Source organism: Hyperolius riggenbachi, chromosome 4, assembly GCF_040937935.1.
Source record: "Hyperolius riggenbachi isolate aHypRig1 chromosome 4, aHypRig1.pri, whole genome shotgun sequence".
In the NCBI taxonomy this organism is placed as follows: domain Eukaryota; kingdom Metazoa; phylum Chordata; class Amphibia; order Anura; family Hyperoliidae; genus Hyperolius; species Hyperolius riggenbachi.
Window position 1 is genome coordinate 109,449,865 of NC_090649.1, and position 25,477 is coordinate 109,475,341.

The window sequence follows — 25,477 nt, forward strand, 5'->3', positions numbered from 1 at the left end:
CATGAGACGCCAGATAATCAACTAATTGGACACTTAATATAAGTATCTATGCACACAATGGTTTACATGACAACTTATTAAAGGATGACTATTGCCAAAAAAAATTAAATTTAAATTACAGCCTATGCAACAACATAAAAATAAGTACATTTCTTCCAGAGTAAAATGATCCATAAATTACTTTTCTCCTGTGTTGCTGTCACTTACAGTAAGGGCTCGTTTCCACTGTTGCGACGCGATTTCGCCGGCATTCCGACGCTTGTAAAAACGCATGCGGATGCGTTTCCGCATGCGTTTTTACCCGCGATTTCGCGTGAAATTAACCATGACACTGCCAAGGCAAAATAACATTGAAAAAGGTGCGAAATCGCACGCGAAATCGCGGGTAAAAACGCATGTAACAAACGCATGCGTTTTTACTATTAAATACATTAGCGGCGATTCGCACGGATTTCCGACGCAGGCGAATTCTGTGGGTCCCGTCGTGCAGATTTGGCCCGCCGCCAAATCGCTCCCGCACGCCGCACATGTGGAAACAGCCCCGGCCACTTCAGTGTAACAAGCGAATCCGCATCTCGTCGCCGCATGCGGATTCGCTATGGTGGAAACGAGCCCTTTGCAGTAGAAATCTGACAGAACTGACAGGTTTTGGGCGAGTCAATCTCCTCATATGGGATTCTCAGCATGGCCTTTTATTCTTTATAAAGACTGTACCTGAAAAGGATTTATACAGAGGTACTGGCCAGCCTCTGTGCTCAATGCACACTTCTTTGACAGTTGGACAGAGCAACTGCCATTTGCTAAGTGCTTTTGAAAAAAAGAAACCTCTGAGAAACCCCTTATGATGAGATGTGCTACTCCAAAACCCGTTGGGTTCTGTCAGATTTCTACTACCTACTGTAAGTGACCACAACATAGGAGAAAGTATTTTATGGCTCATTTTACTCTGGAAATGTGTTTCATATTTGAATGTGTTTACATCCATTTTAAATGTTATGATTTTCATGATAGTGGTCCTTTAAGGCCCCTTTCACACTGGGGCCTAGCACAATAACCGCAACGCTCCGGAAGCGCCCGATCAGCCACCAACCCCGCCGCCAAGTCAACAGCACTTTACCATTGGACTTTCACAGCGACACAGTGGAATGCATGTCAATGTGTGACACAGAGATTCTAAATTTGTTGGCGGCGGTGTGAATACGACGGGGAATCCCAGTGACATATTTCCTGTCCAGGAAGAAGTATGGCACAAGATGAGGGGTGTGCGGGTGGGACTGTGCTATGCACTCTATGCACTCCTGTCAGCACACACTGCGGCATGGTCATATGAATGTCGTTTTTTGCGATGTGATGGGGCGGAGCAATGCAATGGCCAGGTGTAAAACCAGGCTAATAAAGATGAATTCCTTTATAGAAAACTCCAAGGGACCGGACAAAGTAGTTTACTATATCAGAAGTTTGCTGTTTACTATATCAGAAATTGTCATACTCAAGTACATAAAATAGTACTGGATCTTAATTAAGTCGATAATTGGGAGTCTTTTCAATGCTTCAGCAAGCAAGCACCGTGTCTAAGCTAAATCAATATGCACAGTACTCAATTTGCATGCAATAATCATGCAACCGCTTGCACAGGAAGCATAGGTCTCACCAGTTAATGCAGTACTGATTGTGTGCTCCGCTGTCCACATTTCTGTGCAGCCTGGAAACTATTGTAGTGTTGCAGCCATGCACAAGAATGTCACAGATGATAGGCAATTCCCTCAGCTATAGGGCAGCAGCTTAGACAGGAAGCTTAGGTCTCACCTATAGATGCAGCTTGTGATTTTACGCCCATGGGCCCAGAGTAGTGTGCAGATAGCAAGCAGGTCCCAAGCGACTTGCAGCCCGACCACGGCTCACAGGTCTCTCACGTATGACACATGAGTGGTTTGGAATCCAGGGGACCCCAACGGGAGCAATTGTGATTACTTCAAATTCCAATCACGGGCCATGCAACATTATTGGAGCTTTTACGCTCTAATACAAAGCATAGGATCACTACAAAATTGCTTTGCAATTGCTGCACAAAAGCTTTTTTGCATAAATTTTCCTACCTGAACCACAATTTTTTTTTTTTTAAATACATTACATTAAAAAACGCTTTGAAAGCACCCAAAATCATGCTGGCAAACCCCACAAACGAAATGCTACACAAATTGCTACTTACAGTGGTCTCAGTAACCAGAAATTAAAATGGCTAAAGAAGAAAAATATTGCTTATTCTATTGGGCCCCAACCTTTATTGTTTTTGTCAGCCCTTGTAAATTACAGTTCCTGTGGATCCTGACTTTGCATGTGAGCTGAATTTTCTGATCATCCTTAGTTTACATAATATTATTGAATATAAAGCACCAACATATTCTGTAGCATTGTACATGCTTGCTAATGCTAGCTGCTGACCATTTCCTTCTCTTAGGCCTGGAACCCACTGAAAACAGAAAACGCAAAACGCTACCGCTAGAGTTTTGTCTGAGCGGTTTGCTAGCGGCTTCATGCGCGTTTGCGGTTGCGTTTTGCAACATTGTATTTTTTTGCTCAGCGGTTGTGTAGCGTTTTGCGTTTTGCGTTTTTATCCTGATTGGTCCTGTGAATTATTTTTAATTTTGTTACAGTGTGCTGAACCGCAAAACGCTAGCAGAACCGCTCAGTTTAGGTTTTGCTGATCGTTTCTGCTAGCGTTTCAATACTTTACATTGAAGCGCTAACGCTCCCAAAATGCTGCATGTCCTGCGTTTGCGTTTCTGGGAAACGCAAACGCTCCTGTGGAAGTTGCCCCATCCATTAACATCAGCTGAGCGTTTTGGCAAAACACTAGCGTATCGCAGCGCTGCCAAAATGCTCAAGAAAACGCTCTTGTGGGTTCCAGCCCTTAGGGCTGGTGCACACCAAGAGCGCTTCTGAGCGCTTTTAAAAACGCTAGCGCTTTATAAAGCGCTTGGCTAATGTATTTGAATTGGATGGAGCACACCAGAGCGATGTGATTTTTTTTTTTTTTTCCCCCAAATCCAAACGCGGGTCCTGCAGCATTTCTGCTGAATTCTGAAGCGATTCGGCCTCAGTGTTAAGTATAGGAATGTGGAAAATCCCTCTAAAAAGTGCAAGAACAGAGCGATTTTCCAAGCATTTTTATACAAAACAAGTATGCTTGCAGCTCTACTGTATTTAACACCAAAACACTCCCAAAATTACTAGGTTTAAATAGAAAATCGCTAGACAAATGCCTAGAATCACTAGAAAAATTGCTTCTAAAAGCACTGAGCGTTTTGCGATTAGCGTTCTGCCCTTACCACTCTGTTTTCCCGCTAGCTGATGATGGTGAATTGACGAGTCAGTGTTATTTGTAGAAGCATCTGAACATTTTGATGGACTTCCCACTGGCATGTATTTTTGTTTATGTTTAGCTTAAAGTGACTCCTGTCACTAAACAGGCAGCTGCTCTTTGAACTTGATTTAACATTCGTTAGCTCTGCTACTCACTTTATAAACAACTGGTGCTAACGCAGTTGTCCATAGCATATGATGGGTGCTTCTGACCCAGCATTTAGTGTCATTTCTCTTGCCTTGGATTGAAAAGAAAAATGGCTGCTTTGCATTTACTGTCATTTCTGCCAGAAGATCAGGTCAAGTGGCACAAATATCTCTGTATGTAATGATCTCTGCAGAAGTCTGGCTGCCTCTGTCTGTAGGCTTTCATCATGCCCTGAGTGGTGAAGTCATACTTAAAACACACAGCAGGCTGCGACCACCTGATCCCATCCAGGAAAACGCACAGCTCACTAGTAAAAAATTCAGGGGGTTATTTAACGTAACTTTGTGAGCTGTGTGTTCATAAAAGAGTCCAGAGGGCCGTGCACACATGGATTCTCCTCAGCTGAGCTCACACAGCAAGCCAGGAGAGTGTTAGTCAGGCTCCCAACTGCAGACTGGACCAGACTGTCCAAGCAGACACTTCTCCAGGCCAAGCTGTCTACTGTATTATCAGCCGACTGCAGCGAGACCTGCGTAAGTTACATCCCAATGGGAGACACAGTTCCTGCAGCTTTTTTGGCTATTACTGTTCCCAGGAAGAGTCTGGCCAGGTGGGAGAAGACTGATGCCATTCTCTGTATGGAGCTGTTGTACTTTATAGCATTTCTTGGAAGGTTTTATTTGGTCTTATTTTAAAGGCTGATATTCTCATGCTGGTTTTGCCAGTTTAGAAGATATGAAAATGTACATTCCAGTAGTTTTAATTTTCCACAGTATAAAAGCTTGGGGCTATTTTGTTGTGTTTTTACTGTGCGCTATTGTTTTATACTAGTGCTATTGTGGTTTGTTTGAATGACACCCTTCATAAAAAAGGATATCAAAGTACAGGTATCTTTCTTTGGGGTTGATTCACGAACGATAACGCGATCAAGCAGCACGTGTTAATACAAGCGAGCACATGCTAGGCGCGGTCATGCCAGCGTAGCGCGCGCTCTAAACTTGCACCCTATCCTTTGAAAGGCCACGCTACTTCACTAGCGTGGCCACTACTACATTAATGTACTTGCAGCCATCCTAGTGAAGTATCGTGGTCCCGCTACCATCACATGACGCGGCACTTCAATGGATCGCTGTAAGTTAAGAGCTCATAGCATATGCTACGCACAGCGTTATTGTTAGTGAATCAACCCCTTGCTTTCTATGTCAATGCACATGTGTGTTTTTGTGTACATCAGGGCTCTGCTTACTTTTTTTTTTTTAATCATTGTGCCCCTGTATTATCTCCTATCCCTACTGGGATGGTATCTGGAAGATAATGAGAAAATGTATGGATGGTACAGGTCGTAAAATTGCTAGTTATGCATGGAAGGATAACTGCTCAGTATGGAAAGTGATTGAACACTCCCCATTATAAACTTACACAAGTCTTGATCATAGTTTTTAGGTGGTCTGGTCACAATCCCCTTCCCCCCCCCCCCCCCCCCCTTAAACAGTAATACAGATAGTCTGATTTTCCTACCACTGTCTAGGGGTAGTTTTTCAGCGGAACCAACTAACGTACCAGGATTTGTTCAGGATGCGGGAGGAAAGCAGAGTGCCTGGAGAACCTGCAAACATGAGGAGAACATACAAACTTCATGCAGATGGTGTCCTGGCCAGGATTCAAACCCTGGATTAGAGTGTTGCTAGTACCATGGGGAAAGGTGCGTACACACTCGCAAATTACTGTTGGATGCAAGGATCTGGACTTGATCCCTCTGTGCAACAGTTTGGGGCCGAATCCTGTACAGACACATCGCTACCCTACACACTATTGATACACTTGTTGCTATGGAAGGTAGTGGAGGGTCAATGATGCGGTCAATGGAGTATTGGTATGGTGAGTAAGAAAACAATAGGCTTGGACGAGATAATCTGCCGTTCTGGATCTCTCACCACTGTATGAGGATTGGGGGGGGGGGGGGCATCATACACGCACTAGATTCTCAACAGAGATTAACCAGCTATATCTGCCGAGAACCTTTTAGCAAAACTGAAGAGTAAGGAAATACCTATGATGAGGTGTTTGCTAAATACCCAAAGAAGAATCTAAGCCTTTCCAACTCAACTCGAAAACTTCTGCCTTTAGTAAAAACTTTTTTTTATAAAGTCTGAGTGCGTATAAATTTAATATGATTGAATATTTTTTAGAAATATAGGTGTTGGTTGGTTTTCTTATTGAATTGCATGTCCTGTTAGGACACTTGTGCGGTAATCACAGAAGGTTTGACTAGGCTCCCATGATTTACATCCTTGCAAATGTGCGTAACTGATTCCTCTACATTTAATTATAATTGGAGATGGAACTTTTACAAACCTGCTGAAAGGGACTCCCTGGTGTGTATTTTATGGTAATCCTGATTGCCTCTCTCGGAGTCTCTCTCCCAGTACAGGAAATAGTCCTGCTTGGCAGACTGCTTATGTTCTTGCTAGATGGTTCATGCCATGCTTGTGTGACTCCACAGAACCAATGCGGCAAGTTTGTGCGCCCTGGTTTCCATGACTTCCTGTTCCTCATGGTGATCCCGTGCTGCTTGTCCTTCTTCTTATTGGGGAGTGAGAGGATAGAACACATTCTTTGCAGCATTCTTTGCTCCATCATGAGGGTGTGAGGTTTCTCTATTACGGGATTCCATAATGCCGCTCACTCAGTTATGCAGAATTATAAACAGTTCAAGCAGAAAAACTCGCACTGCAGTGAGTGGTTATGTATACAGTCCTGAAGAGGCCTGATGACCTGAGTTCCAAAGTTCTCCATAACAAAATACATGCAGTCCAGAAGTAACATTACATATGTGCTCTGCTGAACCAGTCCCAGTGGTTTGTTCCACAAGACAGATGCCTCACAGGTCGACAACAAAAGTTTGCCTTCTTAAAACAGAAGGTATTTGCGATTAATTCAGGTTCGAGTGAGCATTTGATGTCTCCCACAATGCATCATTGCTGAATATGCAAATCACCCTTTGTTGGGCGATCAGACTTCCTCAAAGCCCCCCTCCGCAGCGATATTCCTCCCTCCCTCTCCTTCCCCCTCTCTCCCTCTCGCTATGGGTGGCACAGGACGGCTATCCGTCCTGTACTGCCTCTAATAGGCTTCAGCATATCAGATGCCAGGGATCGCTGATCTCCTTTACGGCACTGCTGCGTCAGCAGCGCCTTATGATGTAAACACAGGAGATTTCTTCCCCGCATGTTTACATTTCGCCTGCGAGCCGCGATCGGAGGCTCGCAGGCTGTTCGGGGAGACACCCTCCGTGAACTGACATGGAACGGCAACTCGAACAAGCGGCCGCTTCCATGGAAACACCACTTCGCCCTACCGACGCCTGTCGGCGTTAGGCGGTCGTTAAGTGGTTAAGTTGTTTGATAATCATGCATTGAAAAGACTTTTGTTGAGCGTGTGTATGAGCCTTTAGAGCCCTGATCTTGCAACGTTCGTACGTTTTATGTGGTAGCAAGATAATGAGATCATTTATTATTATAAATGCGAAAGTTTGAATGTTTGTTACTCAATCACACAACAATGGCTAAACTGATTTGAATGAAATTTGGCACACACATAGTACATTACCTGGAATAACATACAGTATAGGATACTTTCAATCCCCATAACCAAAACATTTCAGTGGGAACATGTAAACTGCAGTCATTCTTACACTGCCGTTGGAAGGGTTCTCAAACTTTGCACAGTTGGTCACTGGGTTACTGGGATTAATATTCAGAAAAGTAAGTGGAGCCTACAAAAGCCAATCAAAATTCACCTATTGATTTTCAAGGGGAGTATTTAATTGCTGCCAATCTTACACTGTTAATGACACAAGCCTCAAACCTGGTATAGTTGGTCATTGTGTGACTGGGGTTCAAACTCAGAAAAGGGGGTGGAGCCACTGCCAATCATATTAGTTTAATTTCCATGCAAATTATTGATGCCAAAGGCCACAAAGCTAACAAACTTGGTCATTGAGTAATTTAGTAATTGTGTGTTAGGGTTAGTAAAAGTGGGCAGAGCCAACACCAGCCAAATATATACCTGGGCAACGCCGGGCCATCAGCTAGTAATGAAATAAAGGATGCTATGCCCCCCCCCCCCTCACTATGTGTGATGTCACAGGGACCTGTGGTTAAAGTAGATTGGTGACAGGAAGTGTTATTTGCACATAAGTATGTAATAGCGAGAGTTCTATGGAGGCTGCCATATTTATTTCCTTTTAAACAATACCGGTTTCCTGGCAGTTCTGTTGATATCCTGTCATCAGTAGTGTCTGAGTCTTAACCCTGAAACAAGTATGTGGCTCATCCAGTCAGAATTGAGTCCTGAGCTGCAAACTTGCTCAGGGTCTATGGCTGAAAGTATTAGAAACACAGGATCAGGGGAGGCCAGGCAACTTGCATTATTTAAAAGGAAATAAGTATGGCAGCCTCCATATCGCTCTCACCTCGGGTTTGCTTTTAAAGTGACACTGAAGCCTAGTGAATTGTATGTGTAGTACGGATGACTAACAGAACATTAGTAGCAAAGAAAAGAGTCTCCTATTTTTATTTTCAGTTATATAGCTTTTTTTTTTGTTTGTTTTATAACATTGCATCATTGGCTAATATTTGCAGCTTACACACTACACTCTGCATTTTACACTATGAAACAGAGCAGAGCTAATGACCCTTTGAACCTCTCTGCAGTGAAATCTTATCTGAAGTTGTCTTTCATTGTTTCTTTGATGTATAAGTGCTTCAGAAAATAGCACTGTACACTGACTAAATTATTATCTGCATGGATAACAAGTGACGTTTCTTAACTCTTCTTGTATGGGAAACACGATGACACTCATATCTGTGCTGCTAAAGTTCTATTTCTTAGCTGTACTACAGTCCTGGCCAAAAGTTTTTAGACTGTCAAAAATATTAGTTTTCACAAAGTTTGCTGCTAAACTGCTTTTAGCTCTTTGTTTCAGTTGTTTATGTGATTTACTGAAATATAATTATAAGCACTTCATATGTTTCAAAGGCTTTTATTGACAATTACATAAGATTTATGCAAAGAGTCAGTATTTGCAGTGTTGGCCCTTCTTTTTCAGGACCTTTGCAATTCGACTGGGCTCTCAATCACCTTCTGGGCCAAATCCTGACTGATAGAAACCCATTCTTTCATAATCACTTCTTTGAGTTTCCCAGAAGTAGTTGGTTTTTGTTTGTCCACCCGCCTCTTGAGGAATGACCAAGTTCTCAATGGGATTAAGATCTGGGGAGTTTCCAGGCCATGGACCCAAAATTTCAACGTGTTGGTCCCCAAGCCACTTGGTTATCACTTTTGCCTTATGACATGGTGCTCCATCATGCTGGAAAATGCATTGTTCTTCACCAAACTGTTGTTGGATTGTTGGAAGAAGTTGCTGTTGGAGGGCGATTCTTTATTCATGGCTGTGTTTTTTGGCAAAATTGTGAGTGAGCCCACTCCCTTGGATGAGAAGCAACCCCACACATGAATGGTCTCAGGATGCTTTACTGTTGGCATGACACAGAACTGATGGTAGCGCCCACCTTTTTCTTCTCCTGACAAGCCTTTTTCCAGATGCCCTAAACAATCGGAAAGAGGCTTTATCGGAGAATATGACTTTGCCCCAGTCCTCAGCAGTCCATTCACCATACTTTCTGCAGAAGATCAATCTGTCCCTGGTGTTTTTTTGGGAGAGAAGTGGTTTCTTTGCTGCCCCTCTTGACACCGGGCCATCTTCCAAAAGTCTTTGCCTCACTGTGCGTGCAGATGCGCTCACACCTGCCTGCTGCCATTCCTGAGCAACCTCTGCACTGGTTGCACTCCGATCCCGCAGCTGAATCCTCTTTAGGAGACGATCCTGGCGCTTGCTGGACTTTCTTAAACGCCCTGAAGCCTTCTTAACAAGAATTGAACCTCTTTCCTTGAAGTTCTTGATGATCCTATAAATTGTTGATTTAGGTGCAATCTTAGTAGCCACAATATCCTTGCCTGTGAAGCCATTTTTATGCAACACCTTGATGGCTGCACATGTTTCTTTGCTAGTCACCGTGGTTAACAATGGAAGATCAATGATTTCAAGCATCACCCTGCTTTTAACATGTCAAGTCTTCCATTCTAACCCAATCAGCCTGACATAATGATCTCCAGCCTTGTGCTCGTCAACATTCTCACTGAAATGATCTCAGCAGGTCCTTTAATGACAGCAATGAAATGCAGTGGAAAGGTTTTTTGGGGGATTCAGTTAATTTCCATGGCAAAGGAGGACTATGCAATTCATCTGAACACTCTTCATAACATTCTGGAGTATATGCAAATTGCTATTTTAAAAAAACGTAAGCACCAACTTTTATAATTTGCAATATTTTTGACAGTGTCAAAACCTTTGGCCTAGACCTTACACATACAATTCATAAGCTTGTTTTTGCTTCAGATTCCCTTTAAAGAAGCTGAAGAGTGTGTGAATTAGTTAAGGTCCTTTGGAACCAACATTTTATAGACTTGAGATTCAAAATAGAAACAACCACCATTTATCTTGTTGTTCTACAAAGATTGTTTTGTTATGTGCTGTGCTTTATATATACAGTACCTCTATATATGCCAGTTTGGGTGGCATTTGTATAGACTGTGATCCACCAAGACCACCCCATTACTGTGAAGAAACCTGTAATTTAAGAGCTACTGCCGCTTTCCTTGCAAGAATGTGAACAGACCCCAAAGCATTTGCTGGCATGTAGCAATTCCAGTAAATGTTACCAGAAGTCTACAATTTCTTGTGCTGAAGTACAGTATGATAGGACCTTTCCATCCATAGTGCCAGTACCATTGACCATCCATCTAGTGACAGTCTGATTCTTACACACATCATTTCTGAACTGGTCCAAAAGGTTTATAACGCATGGAAAGTACTGAGACGATGATGGAAAATATGTGGATTTAGGTTTTGAAGAATTACAGGATCACATTGCAGACTAAAAATATAAGAAGGTGTTGAAAGGAACGTTGGATAGTCTGCACACTCTGCATTGTGTGCTAGACTGATATGAAGATAAATGCAAGCAAAATAAATGTACATACGACAGGCAGACAGAAACAAAGTGTGAACTCTCTCGGGTGGTTCAGCTGCAGATGCTAAATCCCTTTTCCATAGAATCTTTTAAAGCACAACTAAACCCAAAACTGGATAAAGTAAATGCTGAACATAATCTGTTAAGTGAATAAAAAATTATTAAAAGATTGTCTTGTAATTAAGTAATTGTTGTTCAAACAAAGTAGAGATTTCCCCCCCCCCCCCCCCCTTTCCTTCCTCCTTTGGTCCCTTCAATGCTGGTGCTCAGAACCCTTTTAATGTATTCACTCAACTACAACTACAAAGTTTCTTGTGCATTGTATGTAACCATTTTTGCATTGTAAATATCCTGTTGCCTAGCTGGTTGGGTTTGCAATGCTCAATTCTGTGTTTTGTCCAAACTCTTTCCCCTTTCCCATCATCGCCCGATTGAAATTGGCTACAGCCAAGCGACAGGTCTGTTTCTATCTTTGCACTATGCAAGTTATAGGGCCAGAGTTAGGACAGATACGAACTCTGTGCAGCATGTGGGACTGAACAAAAGAATGCATGTTTTTGCTAATGAAGATCCTGGCTTTTAACCTAGCTGTAGGGATAGCAGTAGATTCTGGATGATTGTTTTGCAGTGAGTAGTTGCATGTGAGTTTGAAAGGTTAACTCTTTTTGCTGTTTGATTGGCCTCACCACTTGGACACCTCTATTTTGCTTTACTTAAAGCACACCTGAAATGAGAAAGAAGGAAGCTGACATATGTTTGCCCATTTAAACAATGCAGATTGTCTGGCTGGCCTGCTGATCCTTTGTTTCTAATACTCTTAGCCATATACCCTGAACAAGCATGCAGATCAGGTGCTCTGACTGAAGTGTTTCTGGAATAGCCTCAGGCTTGTTACATGTGTGTGATTCAGACACTACTGCAGCCAAAGAGATCAGCAGGACTGCCAGGGAACTGGCATTGTTTAAAAAGACCTCAATATTGCAGCCTCCATATCACTCTCATTTCAGGTTCTCTTAAAGTGTCATCACTTAAAGAGAAACTCCAACCAAGAATTGAACTTTATCCCAATCAGTAGCTGATATACCCTTTTACGTGAGAAATCTATACTTTTCACAAATGGACCATCAGGGGGCGCTGTATGACTGATATTGTGGTGAAACCCCTCCCACAAAGAAATTCTGAGTACGTACTGGCAGTTTTCTGTCTGTGAACCTTGTTGCATTGTGGGAAATAGCTGTTTACAGCTGTTTCCAACTGCCAAAAAAAGCATGCAGCAGCTACATCACCTGCCAACAGTAAAAATGTCACCATGTAATAAATGTCAGAATGTAATTCAAGGATTTAAAAGATTTTACAATGGGCAAACACTGACTAAATCATTTATACATAATTATTGTAAAAATGAAGCACTTTTTTATTACATTATTTTCACTGGAGTTCCTCTTTAAGGAGAACAAAAGTTGTAAAAGGGTGTATCAGCTACTGATTGGGATAAAGTTCAATTCTTGGTCGGAGTTTCTCTTTAAGTGATGACTCTTAAAGAGAACCTGAAATGAGAGTGATGAGTGAGCTTTCTTAAAACAGAAGATATTTACAATTATTCAGATTGGAGTGCGCATACGATGTCTCCCACGATGCATCACTGCTGAATATGCAAATCATCCTTTGTTGTCCCTAAAGATACCTCCAGAAGCGCTGGAATGCAATGATGTGTCAGCTTGTTAATTTGTACAGAGCCACAATAATCCAACATGCATACAGACTGTTTTGGATTGTTTGATCCTCATCAGTGCATGGCATGGATGAATGTGCCTCTATGGAGTAGGACTTGAAACACCCAGAGTTACAGACTAACCAGCAAGCTCCTGGTGAACCAGAACTCCTAGGAGTGTGTGAGGGGCTACAAAGAACCAGAAAGCCCTCTTACTAAAATGTTAAGCAAAAGAGGTTTGTCCTCTTAAAGGGCATCCGAGGTGAAAAATAAACTGATGAGAAAAACAAAATGTATCGATCTCCTTTTTACTAAAAATGTCCTTTTAAGATATTCCACAGTTTTTTATCTATTTAAATCTAGTTTTTTGGTTTGATTGTCTCTGCTCAATGACACCATCATTGAAGTATGCTAGAGCTCAAATCTATGAATTATTGACCTTTTTTTTATCTCTTTCCTGCTCTCAGAAGCCATTTACTGACAGGAAAGTGTTTTATGGCTGTAATTATTTCTCAGTGAGGGTTATTCTATAGTCTGACCCAGTCCGACCCAGACAGAAACGGTCACTTGCATACCTGGGGCCCTATGCAATTACCAAACTCGCCAGCGCTAAGTGCTGGCGAGTTCTTAAATTAGGCGTCGGCAAGGTCGCCTAATGCAATTGCATTTAACACCCCCCAGGGCGGAAAAGAACTCGCTTGGGCGATATAATCGCCCAGCAAGTTCCTTTCCCCCTATGCAATTGCATTTTGCACCCCCACATAAGTGCTAACTTTTCACCTGCTCTGAGCAGGCGAAAAGACCTATCGCTGCTTTCAGTGGGCTGATTTTGGCATCTGGGAGCCTCCTTTACTAAGGAAACCCCAGATGCCAGTGATTTAAATAGGTAAAGGAGTCAGCTTTGACTCCTTACCTATTTAAAATGTAACAAAAAAACATACCTCCATCATTCCCGGCTCGCCGCATGTCCCACGCCGCTCCTCCGCTCATCTCTGTGACTGTGAGTATTCTTGGAGCCGGCAAAGCATCTTTGAGTATCCCGCCGGGGCTCCCCATTCGTCCACTAGGTGGCCCAATGAGAATCATATACAAAAGATAGGAATAACTTCTCACTGTGCATATAATTTTATTGATCAAAAGTCCATAGAAACCCCTTCAAACCAACCTTCCTCCCCCTTAAAAACAAGCCAGCTTAAAGAGGAGCGCTCCTTGCACACATCACTCCGCATCCATACACCCATACATACTCTGCCCTTGGCCAGGGACTGGTTAATTCAATAGCTTGTTTTTAGCATATCTTCTGGGAAAACAGTCCTTTATGTGAAAAGCCAGTCTCTTGATACAACATTCCCACTAACGTGCTTACGAAATGCTGCTTCAACACATCAATTCACATGGGAATAACCAGTCCCTGGCCAAGGGCAGAGTATGTATGGGTGTATGGATGCGGAGTGATGTGTGCAAGGAGCGCTCCTCTTTAAGCTGGCTTGTTTTTAAGGGGGAGGGAGGTTGGTTTGAAGGGGTTTCTATGGACTTTTGATCAATAAAATTATATGCACAGTGAGAAGTTAATCCTATCTTTTGTATATCTATCCTTATCGGTTTAGCTGCTCCCCCATATGGGGTTTGTGCCATATTAAGTACCTGTTCACCGGTTTTTCATTCTCCAATGAGAATCATCCTGATTCTCATTGGTCCAATTAGAATCAGGATGATTCTCATTGGGCCACCTAGTGGATGAATGGGGAGCCCCGGCGGGAGACTCAAAGATGCTTTGCCGGGCTCCAATACTCACAGAGACAGAGATGAGCGGAGGAGCGGCGTGGGACATGCGGCGAGCCGGAACGATGGAGGTATGTATCTTCTGAAGGTCCCGCGGTAGCGACGAGCGGCAGGAGGCGACGGGCGGCGGGTACGAGCCTTGCAACGATGCGCTGGCTCTTGCGACGATGCGCGCGCATCTTCCCGGGGAGCGAGGCAGCAGTGTCGTGGTGCTGAAGGACAGCTCCACAGCACAAATGCCTCGCTCCACATCGCTGGCCACACAGGAGCATCGCTCGGCGAATACCTAGTATTCGCCTGAGTTATGCTCCTTTACGCAAGGACATAGCTCAGGTGAAACTGGCAATTGAATTTGCCGGTAAATCCTGAGCGATGTGAGGAGATAAGAAGCTTGCATGTTTTCAGCTTCTTATCTCCTCGAATTGCATATGGCCCCTGATGTTTAACTCTTTCAGGCAGAGAAAGAAAAAAAGTTATTTGTGGCTTGGCACTGTACATACATGTCTATCTCATCATGTCACCTCGGTTGTCCTTTAAAACAGAAGGTATTTGCGATAATTCAGGTTGGGGTGAGCCTGAGCCTGGATTCTGTGTTTTTCTTGTTTCTGTGCAGAGTGAAGAAGGGAAACTATGTGGTTGAGCCACTAAAGATCTGATGTTCCATCTATGATAAATGCCTAGCAGTATGTGGCCACCATTTCTCTGCGTAGCACAGTGCATATGGAACACGCGTATTGCAGTTATTTGTGAATTATGTGGATTTCAATATATGGGTCTCCTTCCCTGTGATGAGAAAATTCCTTTATTTTAGCTACAATTCAGCTGCCTCCAGAGTTCTGCTTTAAGCAGTGCTGTGTGGGCTGTCAGGTCTGGTTGGCCTGTTTAGGGCCGTGTGTTGTCAGAATGTCACTGAACATTAGGCTGTGTGTGTTGCCTCCTATCTCTGGGGCTGTGCTCAGTGTTCTCCCAGCCAGCCAGGACTTTTATTGCTCTAAGGCCAAATACTGATTCACTTTTCCTATCCATTTTTGTGATGTCATCGCCATGTCTCTGCACCCCCAGCTCTGCTCTCACTCCTGTTATGTGTGGCTTTCCATGCCAGCATTCCGTTTTCCTGTTTTTTGTGTTTAGACATTTTCGCCAAATCCTTTCAGTGATTCCCTTTTTCCCTGTTCTTTCTGTTGTGTGTCATGCAGCCAGCATTTGTGCGGTGGAATGGCATTCTGTATATAAGACATGACCTCACTGCCCTATAAATGACTATTCCTGGTCTTGGGCAGGGATTGTTTTACAGACACCGCTGCGTCTCGTTACTGGCCAGTCATAACCATGGAATATATCCACCGCGGATCACAGCGAGCGCTGGGAAAAATGCACAGCTAAGATACATTATCTCATTTATGGTCAGTTGTTATAGAATCAGAATACAAAACCTCCATGCCCTACAGCAAAGACTGATGCACTGTTTTGAACAGCATTTATTGAAAGGTGATGAGGATATGAATATCACTTATTATTATAACCTTGTATTATAACCTTGTTTCTCTGGCTACAGTCAGGCTTTTGTTTTTTTCTTCGTTTTTCCGTTAAAGGATCACTATCGCGAAAAAAAGTAGGCAAATCACTCCGACAGAACCGACAGGTTTTGGGCTAGTCCATCTCCTCATGTGGGATTCTCAGGGTTTTCTTTGTTTTCAACAGCATTTCCTGAACAGCCGTTTAACTGCCAAAATAGCAAGATACCAGCCCTGCTCACTTGCACACGATTTTGGCAGTTAGACTTTGCAACTGCTGTTCAGGAAATGCTGTCTGTTTTGTCAGATTTTAACTGCCTACTTTTTTTTTGCAATAGTGGTCCTTTAAAGAGAACCCAAGCCTAAGGGCCTGTTTCCACTACATGCAGATTCTGAATGCAGAAAAACTGACTCCAATGAATGCCTATGGTCCTGTATCCACTAAACGCAATTTTTCTGATGCAGATTTCCCATAAGCATTCATTGGAGTCAGTTTTTCTGCATACAGAATCCGCGTGTAGTGGACACAGGCCCTAAGCTCGGGTTCAGAAACACATACTTACCTATACTGAAAGTGGACCTGAACTCAGACCTCCTGTCTGCTCTAGAAGATACCCCACAGCATAACAACCTTGAAGCAAAAAACATTTTTGTTACAGCTGATGCAAATCCTAAAATAAATCTGCAGTTTCTACTTCCTGATTTATGGAAGCAGACATATTGCTTACAGCCTGTGCTTTCAAATGGGCTTATCTGCCATATGAAGTCATGTGACACTAAGGATGATCAAATTACAATTTGAGATTAGACACAAATTAAGGGGAATTAGACTGCCTAATATCTATGAATACATACAGGCTGCATTTCCTTCTGCCCTGTGCAAGAGTTCGGGTCCACTTTAATCAGGGCAACCACCCTGTCATGTTGATCCTGGTGGTCATATGAAGTACCTGATTTGGTCATGGCAAGGAGATTGCAGCATGGCCCCAGATATAAGTGCACACATGAGGACACAACATCTAGAAAACTGGGTCATTTTATGTGCAGCAGGATCAGTCATTTACTGTGTGGCAGTAGGGAGCAGTCAACCCCCCTTCCCCCTACTAGTACTAGCCTTAGAATGTACATTCTTCTGGGGGACAGGAAAGTTGACAGTTAGTCTGAACAATGTTTCAGTACTACATAAATGAAGTATAATAATACAATGCACCACCCCTGTCTGGAGGCTCCTACTCTTCTGCATGTCATCAATGACAGCCTGGAGTCATACAAAATAATGAAACTTCTGTTCCCTGCATCTGTTCCAAGAACAGCCTGTACTTACTCCTTGAGCCATTAGATGTATCTCTAGCAGGTACTGTATATGTTTGGCTGGTTTTCTCATGCTAGTGCTACAAGATAGGAGCTTGGCATTCTGTAGAGTTCATGCTCTGCTCCATCCTCTCTCCTCTGCTGAGTGTCCTGTTCTACCAGCAAACATTAGCTTTAGTGTTGGGTTTCCCTAAACAACTTCTTTTCACATTTAGGAAAATGAAAAGGTACAAAAGTTCACAGCGTGTTTGCATTAACAGCTTGGTCATGCACATTTATATTGCATTAGACTGAATCTCAGTTCCTTGTTCTTTCACATTAGGGCAGACTTTCTGCGTTAACGCAAACGGAAGCCGTTTGCGTTAACCAAGGTAAGTTGAAAGTCCATAGACTTTCATTTTACCTTTCACACTCGACGCTGCGTTTCGATGCGTTGCGGTTCCGACGCACCCGGGCGCAGTTTTTCCTCCAACGCACCCGCGAGCCGGCGGTTTCCGTCGGGTTTAATTACCAGCTACCGCCGCTGACTGCGTCGCACCGCAGATACCCGACGACACGCCGCAGGCAGACAACGCGTGCAGGAGAACGGCTCCTGTTCGCGTTGTCTGATGTGAAAGAGCCCTAAAGCGATTGAAGCATACTTTTGGGTGGATGTGAAACAGGCCAGCAGTTTTGTGAGACGTTTTCTCCATTGCTGATGAAGCAGCCTTGTGTTCTGCAATCACATTTCTCCAGATCTACGTATGCTCGTTTTTTCCTTTGGCCGTGCCAGGTTCCCTTGCAGCCACCCAGAGGCAGCGCTTGCAGAGTCTCCAGGGGACCCAGCTTATTGTGTGGCCAGTTACTATGACACTGGTTCAGAGTGCTTCATGAAAGTGAGTGCTAAGTGTGCTTTTATTGTTATCACATGCCTCTGCATCCATTTAGCTGAGCGTGCCTGTTGGAGACGGTTTCGCTATAGAAAATAGAAAACCACCTGCTATAGAGTATGTCAGTCATTTGAATTTAAAGCGCTAGTTAAGTTTTTTTAAATTATTGTTTTGAATATAATAACTTAAATGCACAGTTTTTGATTTTCATTATTATTATTTTTTTACTACGGGCCTGGCTGGGTTTCCCTCCTGGGCCACAGACTAATAATGCTTGCCTGAGAGACCAGAAAGTCTACTAGCTGTCTTGACTCCTCCCCTCATCCCACCATCACCAACTTGGGGAGGAGCTGAAGGAGAACACTAGCTATTATTTCACAGTGAACTCTGAGCTTATCACCTGACTCTGCCTATATCTTCCCTGTGCTGCTAAGAGATTATCTCTTTGTGGACAGTATTGCAGCTATGCCGAATTTCTTCATGTAGAAAGAAAGATAACATTTTCAGCAGATAAGCTTTTACATATATACCCTGATCATATAAGTTTTTCTTATAGCGGAAGGGTGGGGGTGGAGAGGAGGGAGATGTTTTGTACTGGTCCATGAAACCACCTGTAGCATTAATCTACACCTGAACTGAGAGGGATTATGGAGGCTGGCATATTTATTTCCTCTTTAACAAGAAACACTTCATAGGAAAGAACTGACTTCAAAGCAGCACCTGAGGTACTAGAGGCACAGTACAGTATGTGCATTCAAACTGCAATACCAAATTATGCAAGGGCTGAACTGACCTCACTGTCAGCTAAAAATTAAAGAGAGACCCTCAGCTACACATAATAGGTGGAACCCTAGTAATGATAAAAACAACTTGCATGAAATCCTGTTGCACTATTTGCATAAATTTGCATTCAGTTGCACCATTGGAGGATGTTTGCGTCCAAAATAGTTGGCATGCAAAGGCATTCCGTACTTAACCATTTCACCAAGTTGAGGCCCTTCCAGAATCAAAAGGGGCCCTACCACTAATATGTGACTTGGAAGCCAACTTACCTGCGGGATTTCAAAAATGCAAACACAGCGGTGTGTAAAACAGGCGGGGACCCGGGTGCTCACACTGCATGGGACCACGCTCTGCAAGCTACACCTCGGGGGGGGGGGGGGGGGGGTGCAGGAGCAGTGCAGTGCAGACAGCCCTCAAAACTTTCTCTTACCACCTGGGGTGACCATCCACAACTGCTCCCACCACTACGGAGACTAGGGTTGCAGCGGTATACCGCAGTATCATTGTGAAACCCTAAAGGAGACTACTAGACAATCTTCCCCCACAAGCATACAAAGAACGCTGAATAGATAAGAGTTGACTTGAAAGCAGCACCTTCCTTATAAATAGTCTGCAAAAGTCCAACAGCAAATTAAAGGCACAGTATGCGCCTTCAAACTGAATAGAGAGCACAGTCTGATGTTCAGACTACATGCGTTGCGCATCGCACTGCTGCACACTTTTTTCTGCAAAGCACATCGCTGACCCATTCACTGCGGTGGATGGGGTCAGCAAGGCGTGGCAGCGCAGATGCTGTACGATGGGGGGTGTTGCATTCCGATCTCACGCCCATCATTTCTTGGACGTGTCAAAGAGGCCTTTGAGGAACTTAATGTGCATTATACATAGATATAGCTAGGTAGGTTTTTACTTATTCCAGTGTGCGCGCAGATTTAATGCAAATTGTATGCCATTTGGCATTGGGCCAATCTAAATTGCCTGGATCTGTATTTGATTCCATAGGTGCTCTGAGCCAATTAACTGTTATCTTGAAACACTATTATATTGACCCAAGGAAGTAGGTGGATGCCCCAGAACTTATCTGTATGTTTTTGGGGTTTGGAAGGAAACCAGAGTGCCTGGATGAAACCCAGAGAGACACGAGGAGAACATGCAAACTCCATGCAGGAACGGGGGATCCAGCTCTGCAAGGCGAGAATGTTATCCATAACGCCTCTGTGCTAGGTCCGCTACCCACATGCTGCACTTTCCACCGCGTACCGAACTGCAATGCATCGCAATCCATGAGACAACAGAAGTGCATAGACTGCCCTGTCTGATGTTGCCATCCATGTGTTGTGATTCACCGCGGAGTCACAATGCACGACTAGCGATAAAAACACACAAACTCATTGCGATTTCCATTCAATGTATGAATGTAATTGCATTGCTGAAAATCGCATGCAGTGAAGTGGGTTAGGGCCTTACTTTACATACTGTACCGTAAGGGGCTCCCAGGTCTCTCCTGTTAGTTTTTTACTTTCCCCTGGATGAATAACAGGTACTGCAGACCCCCACCATTTCATTCCAAGCTGGACACGATTTGCTTTAAATTTGCATACAAACAGTGATCGTTAGCGTCTCGCTGACCATCTCTAATTATATGTGGTGAGCACATCACGCGCCTTTGTGGGCCTGGCAGAATCAGAGGCAGCAGTAATGCGGTTCAGCTATTCAGTTGCAATGTGAAGCTAAAATTAGTAAGATCTCAGTTTTGTATTTCTGTACATGTGAATATTTTAGCTGTGTTATAATGAAGGGAGAGCTGTGCAGGCGGACGGAGCAGCATCAGCAGTAAATGAGGCATGCAGCCGTAGTAGCAGCTAGTAGCCTCTCTTGTTATGGTAACCCTTATATGGGCATGCTTGGTCATAGCTGAGGGGAAGTTTCAAGTGTCAGAAGAAATTAGTCACTCATTACTTCGCATGGCTGCCAAGAATTAAGCACTTATTACCAAGTTCCAGTGCAGCCAGCATACATGAATGGGTCCAACAAAGACAGGACTCAGTGGTCATGAGGAGGAACCACAACAGGCACAGCGGTGCTCACGTGTATGTTTTTGGACCACATGTGTTCATCAAATTTGCGGAGTCTGTATGCATAGCTCCCAACTGTCCTTTTAGAGGGACAGTCCCTCTTATGCTGGATACACACGTTGAGATTTCCCGTTCGATTCCCGGGATCGAACAGATCGAATCGATTATTTCCAACATGCTCGATTCGGATTTCGATCGTTTCTGCCTTCGATTTGCATGTTAAGTATGCCAACTCGACGGCAGAAACTATCGAAATCTGAATCGAGCATGTTGGAAATAATCGATTTGATCTGTTCGATCCCGGGAATCGAACGGGAAATCTCAACGTGTGTATCCAGCATTAGGGAATCCAATCCCTCTGTCCCTTTTTCTTCCTCATTTGTCCCTCTTTCAAAACTCCTGTACAGATCTATGTAAATATATGTACTTTTCTACTGAAAAGTGTGTTTAATTGACTAAACTTTATTCCCATTAAAGAGACATTGAAGCGAAAAAAAATTATGATATAATGAATTGGTTGTGTAGTACGGATAATTACTAGAACAGTAGAAGCACAGCAAATATTCTCATATTTTTATTTTCAGTTATATCGGTTTTTTGTAATAACATTGCATCATTCTCTAATATTTGAAGTTTACACACTACTCCGCATTCTAAATGATTTTACAGAGCAGGGTAATAAACTTTTGACTTGTCCTCTGCAGAAGAAAAATAAAATACAATGACAGATAGTAAGCTTCAGAAGACAGAGCTCTCTATGACTTTGAAAGTTGTGGAGCTCAATGGCTCTTTTGCATAGATAACTGGAGTTTCTTAACTGTTCCTGTACTGGAAACAATATTAGAGTTATATCTCTGCTCCTAATGTTTTATTTATTAGCTGTACTACACATACAAGTCATTATATCATCATTTTTTTTCTGCTTTAGTGTCTCTTTAAATAGTAATAGTAAACCGATATAGTAAATCTCTCGATATAGTACACTCAGTCTTCAGGTCCCAGCAAATGTGTCTGTATACAATGTATGACCAATTCAGATATCGTGAACTACTTTTAGGCTGCTTACACACCAAGACGTTACAGGCGCACGTTAGTGCGCCTGTAACGCTCCCCCAACGCACAGCAATGTAACACAAGTGGGCTGTTCACACAGCCCACGTTGCGTTACATGTAATGCTGCACGTTCGGTGCAAAGTGCAGCATGCTACGGAGTTGGAGCGGCTATAGCCGCGTTAGACTGTTTGCACATGCGCAGTGGGGGGCGGAGAGGAGGCGGGGAGAGCCAGCTACAGTAGCCGCGCACATGGCTACTTAATATTCACTGCACTGGCGGCAGCTGATTGGCCGGCGGGACCACGTGATGCGGAGTGTCTCGCTCCGCATCACGTGGTCCCGCTGGCCAATCAGCGCCACTCTGGGAGACATTATAGGAATCGAGCCGCCGAACGCGGCTCACTCTACCGTCGGCTTTTGCAGCAACATACGTTGTGTTAGGTGCACGTTATGCGACCTTAACGTGGCACCTAACACAACGTCTTGGTGTGCAAGAAGCCTAAGGGTCCGTTTCCACTACAGCGGCGCGATTTTGACGCAAAAATCGTGGCAACGAATCCACATGCGGTTGCGGTTTTGTTAGCGTTTCTATGAGGATTTTCATGCGGAATTGCTCACGGTTTGCGCTATGGCATGCATTGACATAGGTTTTTAAACAAAAACGCACGCAGAAACGCATGGGAAATCTCAAGACTAAAATGCTTGCGGTTTTCCTATTTAGTTACATTACCGATGAATTGCGTGCGAATTCTGATGGGTCTGCCGTGCAGATTTTTTCTGCACGACAAACCGCACAGAATCCCGCACAAGTGGAAACCTCCCATCCACTTCTATTGCTTATGCCAATCTGCATGCAGAAAACGCATGCAGCTTCGCTGTAGTGGAAGTGGGCCCTTACTGGTCCCTTGGAGTTTACTATAAAGGGATTCTACTGTATTTCTTATTTACAAATGTTAATGTGAAGGAAAATGAACCAGGAAAGAAAGAACCAGAGGAATTTAAATTATATATAATTTTTTTTGCCAATTAAATCTTTATGGTATATAGGGGTGTGTTGGGGGCATGGTTAGAGGTGTGGCTTAAAGTGGACCCAAATTAAAAATACAAGATTTCAGAAATAAAATCTATTTTCTAACTTATAATAATAAATAGCAGCCTTTTTTCAGCTGCATGATGACAAATATAACATATTTTAAAAAAGTTGGGAGGCGTGCTGTCTGTAATGCGCATTCTCCATGCAGTCTCTCAAACCAGTATGTAGGCTCTCTTCACATGAGCTTCTTGCCACTTGTTTTCCTGATGGCAAGAAACCACCACCTGCTGATGTAAAATATCGGCACCCATAGTAATTCATAGGAATGTAGGGGACGGTACACATAGACAGTAGTGATGTCTGTTTACCATCACCATGTCTGATTGGTAAAGCGAGTCACATTCAACTCAGTTGAACAACCGGTTTTTCTAAAGGCTACAGGAAGATGAAAAAAAGCAGTGGCAACATTGTGAGGGGTAACGTCGCTGAATTGTTCTCACTTCAAATCATTGCTACCGGTAAGTCATTCATGTTTCTGATAGGAGGACACAGGTTGAGCAAACTTTTCCTAAAGATGCCCGTTGAAAAGGACATTGATAATAGTGGTAGTAGAATATCGGTAAATTTACCGATATTTACTACTGTACTTCATTTAGTAATATATCAGGAATATTTGGTGCTTAACCTTCCTGCTGTGCACCTAACCTTAGTAACTGAACCCCCTCACCCTGTGGGTGACTAAACCACCCCCCAATAATTAACCTTACTTACCCTTGCAAATCATGGAGCCCTGAGGCAAGACTTCCGACAACCCCTTTCCTTTTAGCTTGTGGTGACCTCTGTAAAGTGAGAGGGACATGGAAGAGGCCATATTTATTTCCTCTTAAACAATACCAGTTGCTTGGCAGTCCTGCTGATCCTCTTCTCCTTGTACTTTTAGCCATAGACCCTCAAAAAGCACGTGGATCAGATGTTTCTGCCTGAAGTCTGACTGGATTAACCACGTGTGATCCAGACACTACTGAAGCCAAAGAGATCAGCAGGATGCCAGGAAACTGATATTGTTTAACAATAAATAAATATGGCAGCCTCCATATCCCTCTCAGTTCAGGTGTCCATTCTGGGTCACTTGGAGGACTTGTATTGTCCAGTGTTTATTGCTCTCTAGCAAGAATACGTTGTCCCCAGCATTGTCTCTAACAACTACCTGCTTGCTGTAGTGTAGGAGCCAAAGCTGGATGTCATTGTACCATCGCCCTTTCATGTGCCTCAGAAGTGTTTCTGCAGGAAGAGCTGTTCCCAAGTGGTGCTATCAGCTCTGTCCAATCCTATGTGAGCAGCACACTTCTATTACCATTGCAGAATTCCTCCCCAGCCTAGAAAAAGGATGCATTGAGGGGAGAACTTGGCCACGGCTATTGTGGAAAGTTCTTAATGAGAGTTTCCAAGAGGTTCAGGTCATGTGTCGCACTGTGAGGTCCTGTGTTAATAGGCAAGGCAGTGAAGAATGAAGCCGAGAGTGCACTGTGACCAACCAGCAGCTTGAAAGGGGCCCCCAGCAGGACATCTGTTATCGGACACATTCAATATTGTAAGGAGAGTTTAACCTTCTCTGCCATGCGAGGGCATCAGTGGGCGCTTTCATTATTAGCAGTTCTGGAGTTTGACATGGAGACACAGGGCTTTTATCCGGCCAGGAGTGAAGGATGTTACCTCTCAACGTAACATTATGTTACAGATTGCCCAGCAAGCTGTGGTGAACCAGAACACCTAGGAGTGTGTAAGGGGCTGAAAGAGACCATAAAGCCTCCTTACTAAGATGTTGTGCAAAACAGAAGTACCAATCTGAAACCGTCTGTATGCATGTTGTATTAGTTTGACACTATAATATTAACAAGCTGACACATCATTGCCTTCCATCAGTTCTGGAGGTGTGTTTAGCCATCCGGGATAACAAAGAGATGATTTGCATATTTAGCAGTGATGCATTGAGGGACACCTCAGGAGCTCACTCTGAATAATCGCAAATACTTCTGAAGTTATATTATAGTGTCAAACTAATACAACATGCATACAGACTGTTTCAGATTGGTTGATCCTCATCAGTGCATGGCATGAATTAATATGGCTCTATGGCAGGGGTGTCAAATTCGAAAACAAAGTGGGCCGAAATTAAACATTGGGACCTAGTCGCAAGCCAACCTCAATGTCTACTGGCCACCTTACTCCATTATAATGTTCCCTGGTGTCTATTGGCTCCCAATCAACCCCAATACAGTTCCCCAGTGACTAGTGGTCCTCCTCCCTCCCCTATACAGTTTCCTGGTGTCTAGTGGCCCCCACCCTCCCCTATACAGTGTCCTAGTGTTTAGTACTTTACCTCGCCTCTACCTCCTCAAATTGCTTCTGTGGTCTTGGGCTTCACCTCCAATATAGCTTCCCTGGTGGCCAGAGTAGGCCAAACATGATGCAAAATGGGGAAACCACTTTGGGGCCAAATTTAATGGCTCTGAGGGCCATTAAATTCAGCGCTGTATAATGTGTTGGCGCTTTATAAATACAATAAATAATGATAACAATAATAATCAGATAAGAAAACATGCAAACAGTTAAAGTGGCGTTAAACAGACAGCTAATGCTTTATTAGCAGTGTTGTGTCAGCAGAAGCCATTTACCCAGCGTTTCTGCCTGTTGCAGCGAGCATCCTATTAATCTGTCATCGTTTGGCGATTCCGCTAGCC

The 25,477-nt window shown here is 43.5% G+C and overlaps 1 protein-coding gene across 4 annotated transcripts in view; it reads left to right on the plus strand.

Annotated features, from left to right (window-relative positions):
* The window catches only part of PPP2R3A (protein phosphatase 2 regulatory subunit B''alpha), a 350,126-nt gene that overhangs the window by 156,039 nt on the left and 168,610 nt on the right, over positions 1-25,477 (plus strand). The window contains exon 1 of one of the 4 annotated variants that reach the window (XM_068280387.1): positions 3,979-4,044. The exons of the other annotated variants lie outside the window; for them this stretch is intronic. The gene's annotated coding sequence lies outside the window, so the exon portion shown is untranslated. Of the gene's footprint in view, positions 1-3,978; positions 4,045-25,477 lie in introns of those variants that run through there. 4 annotated transcript variants of the gene reach the window in all.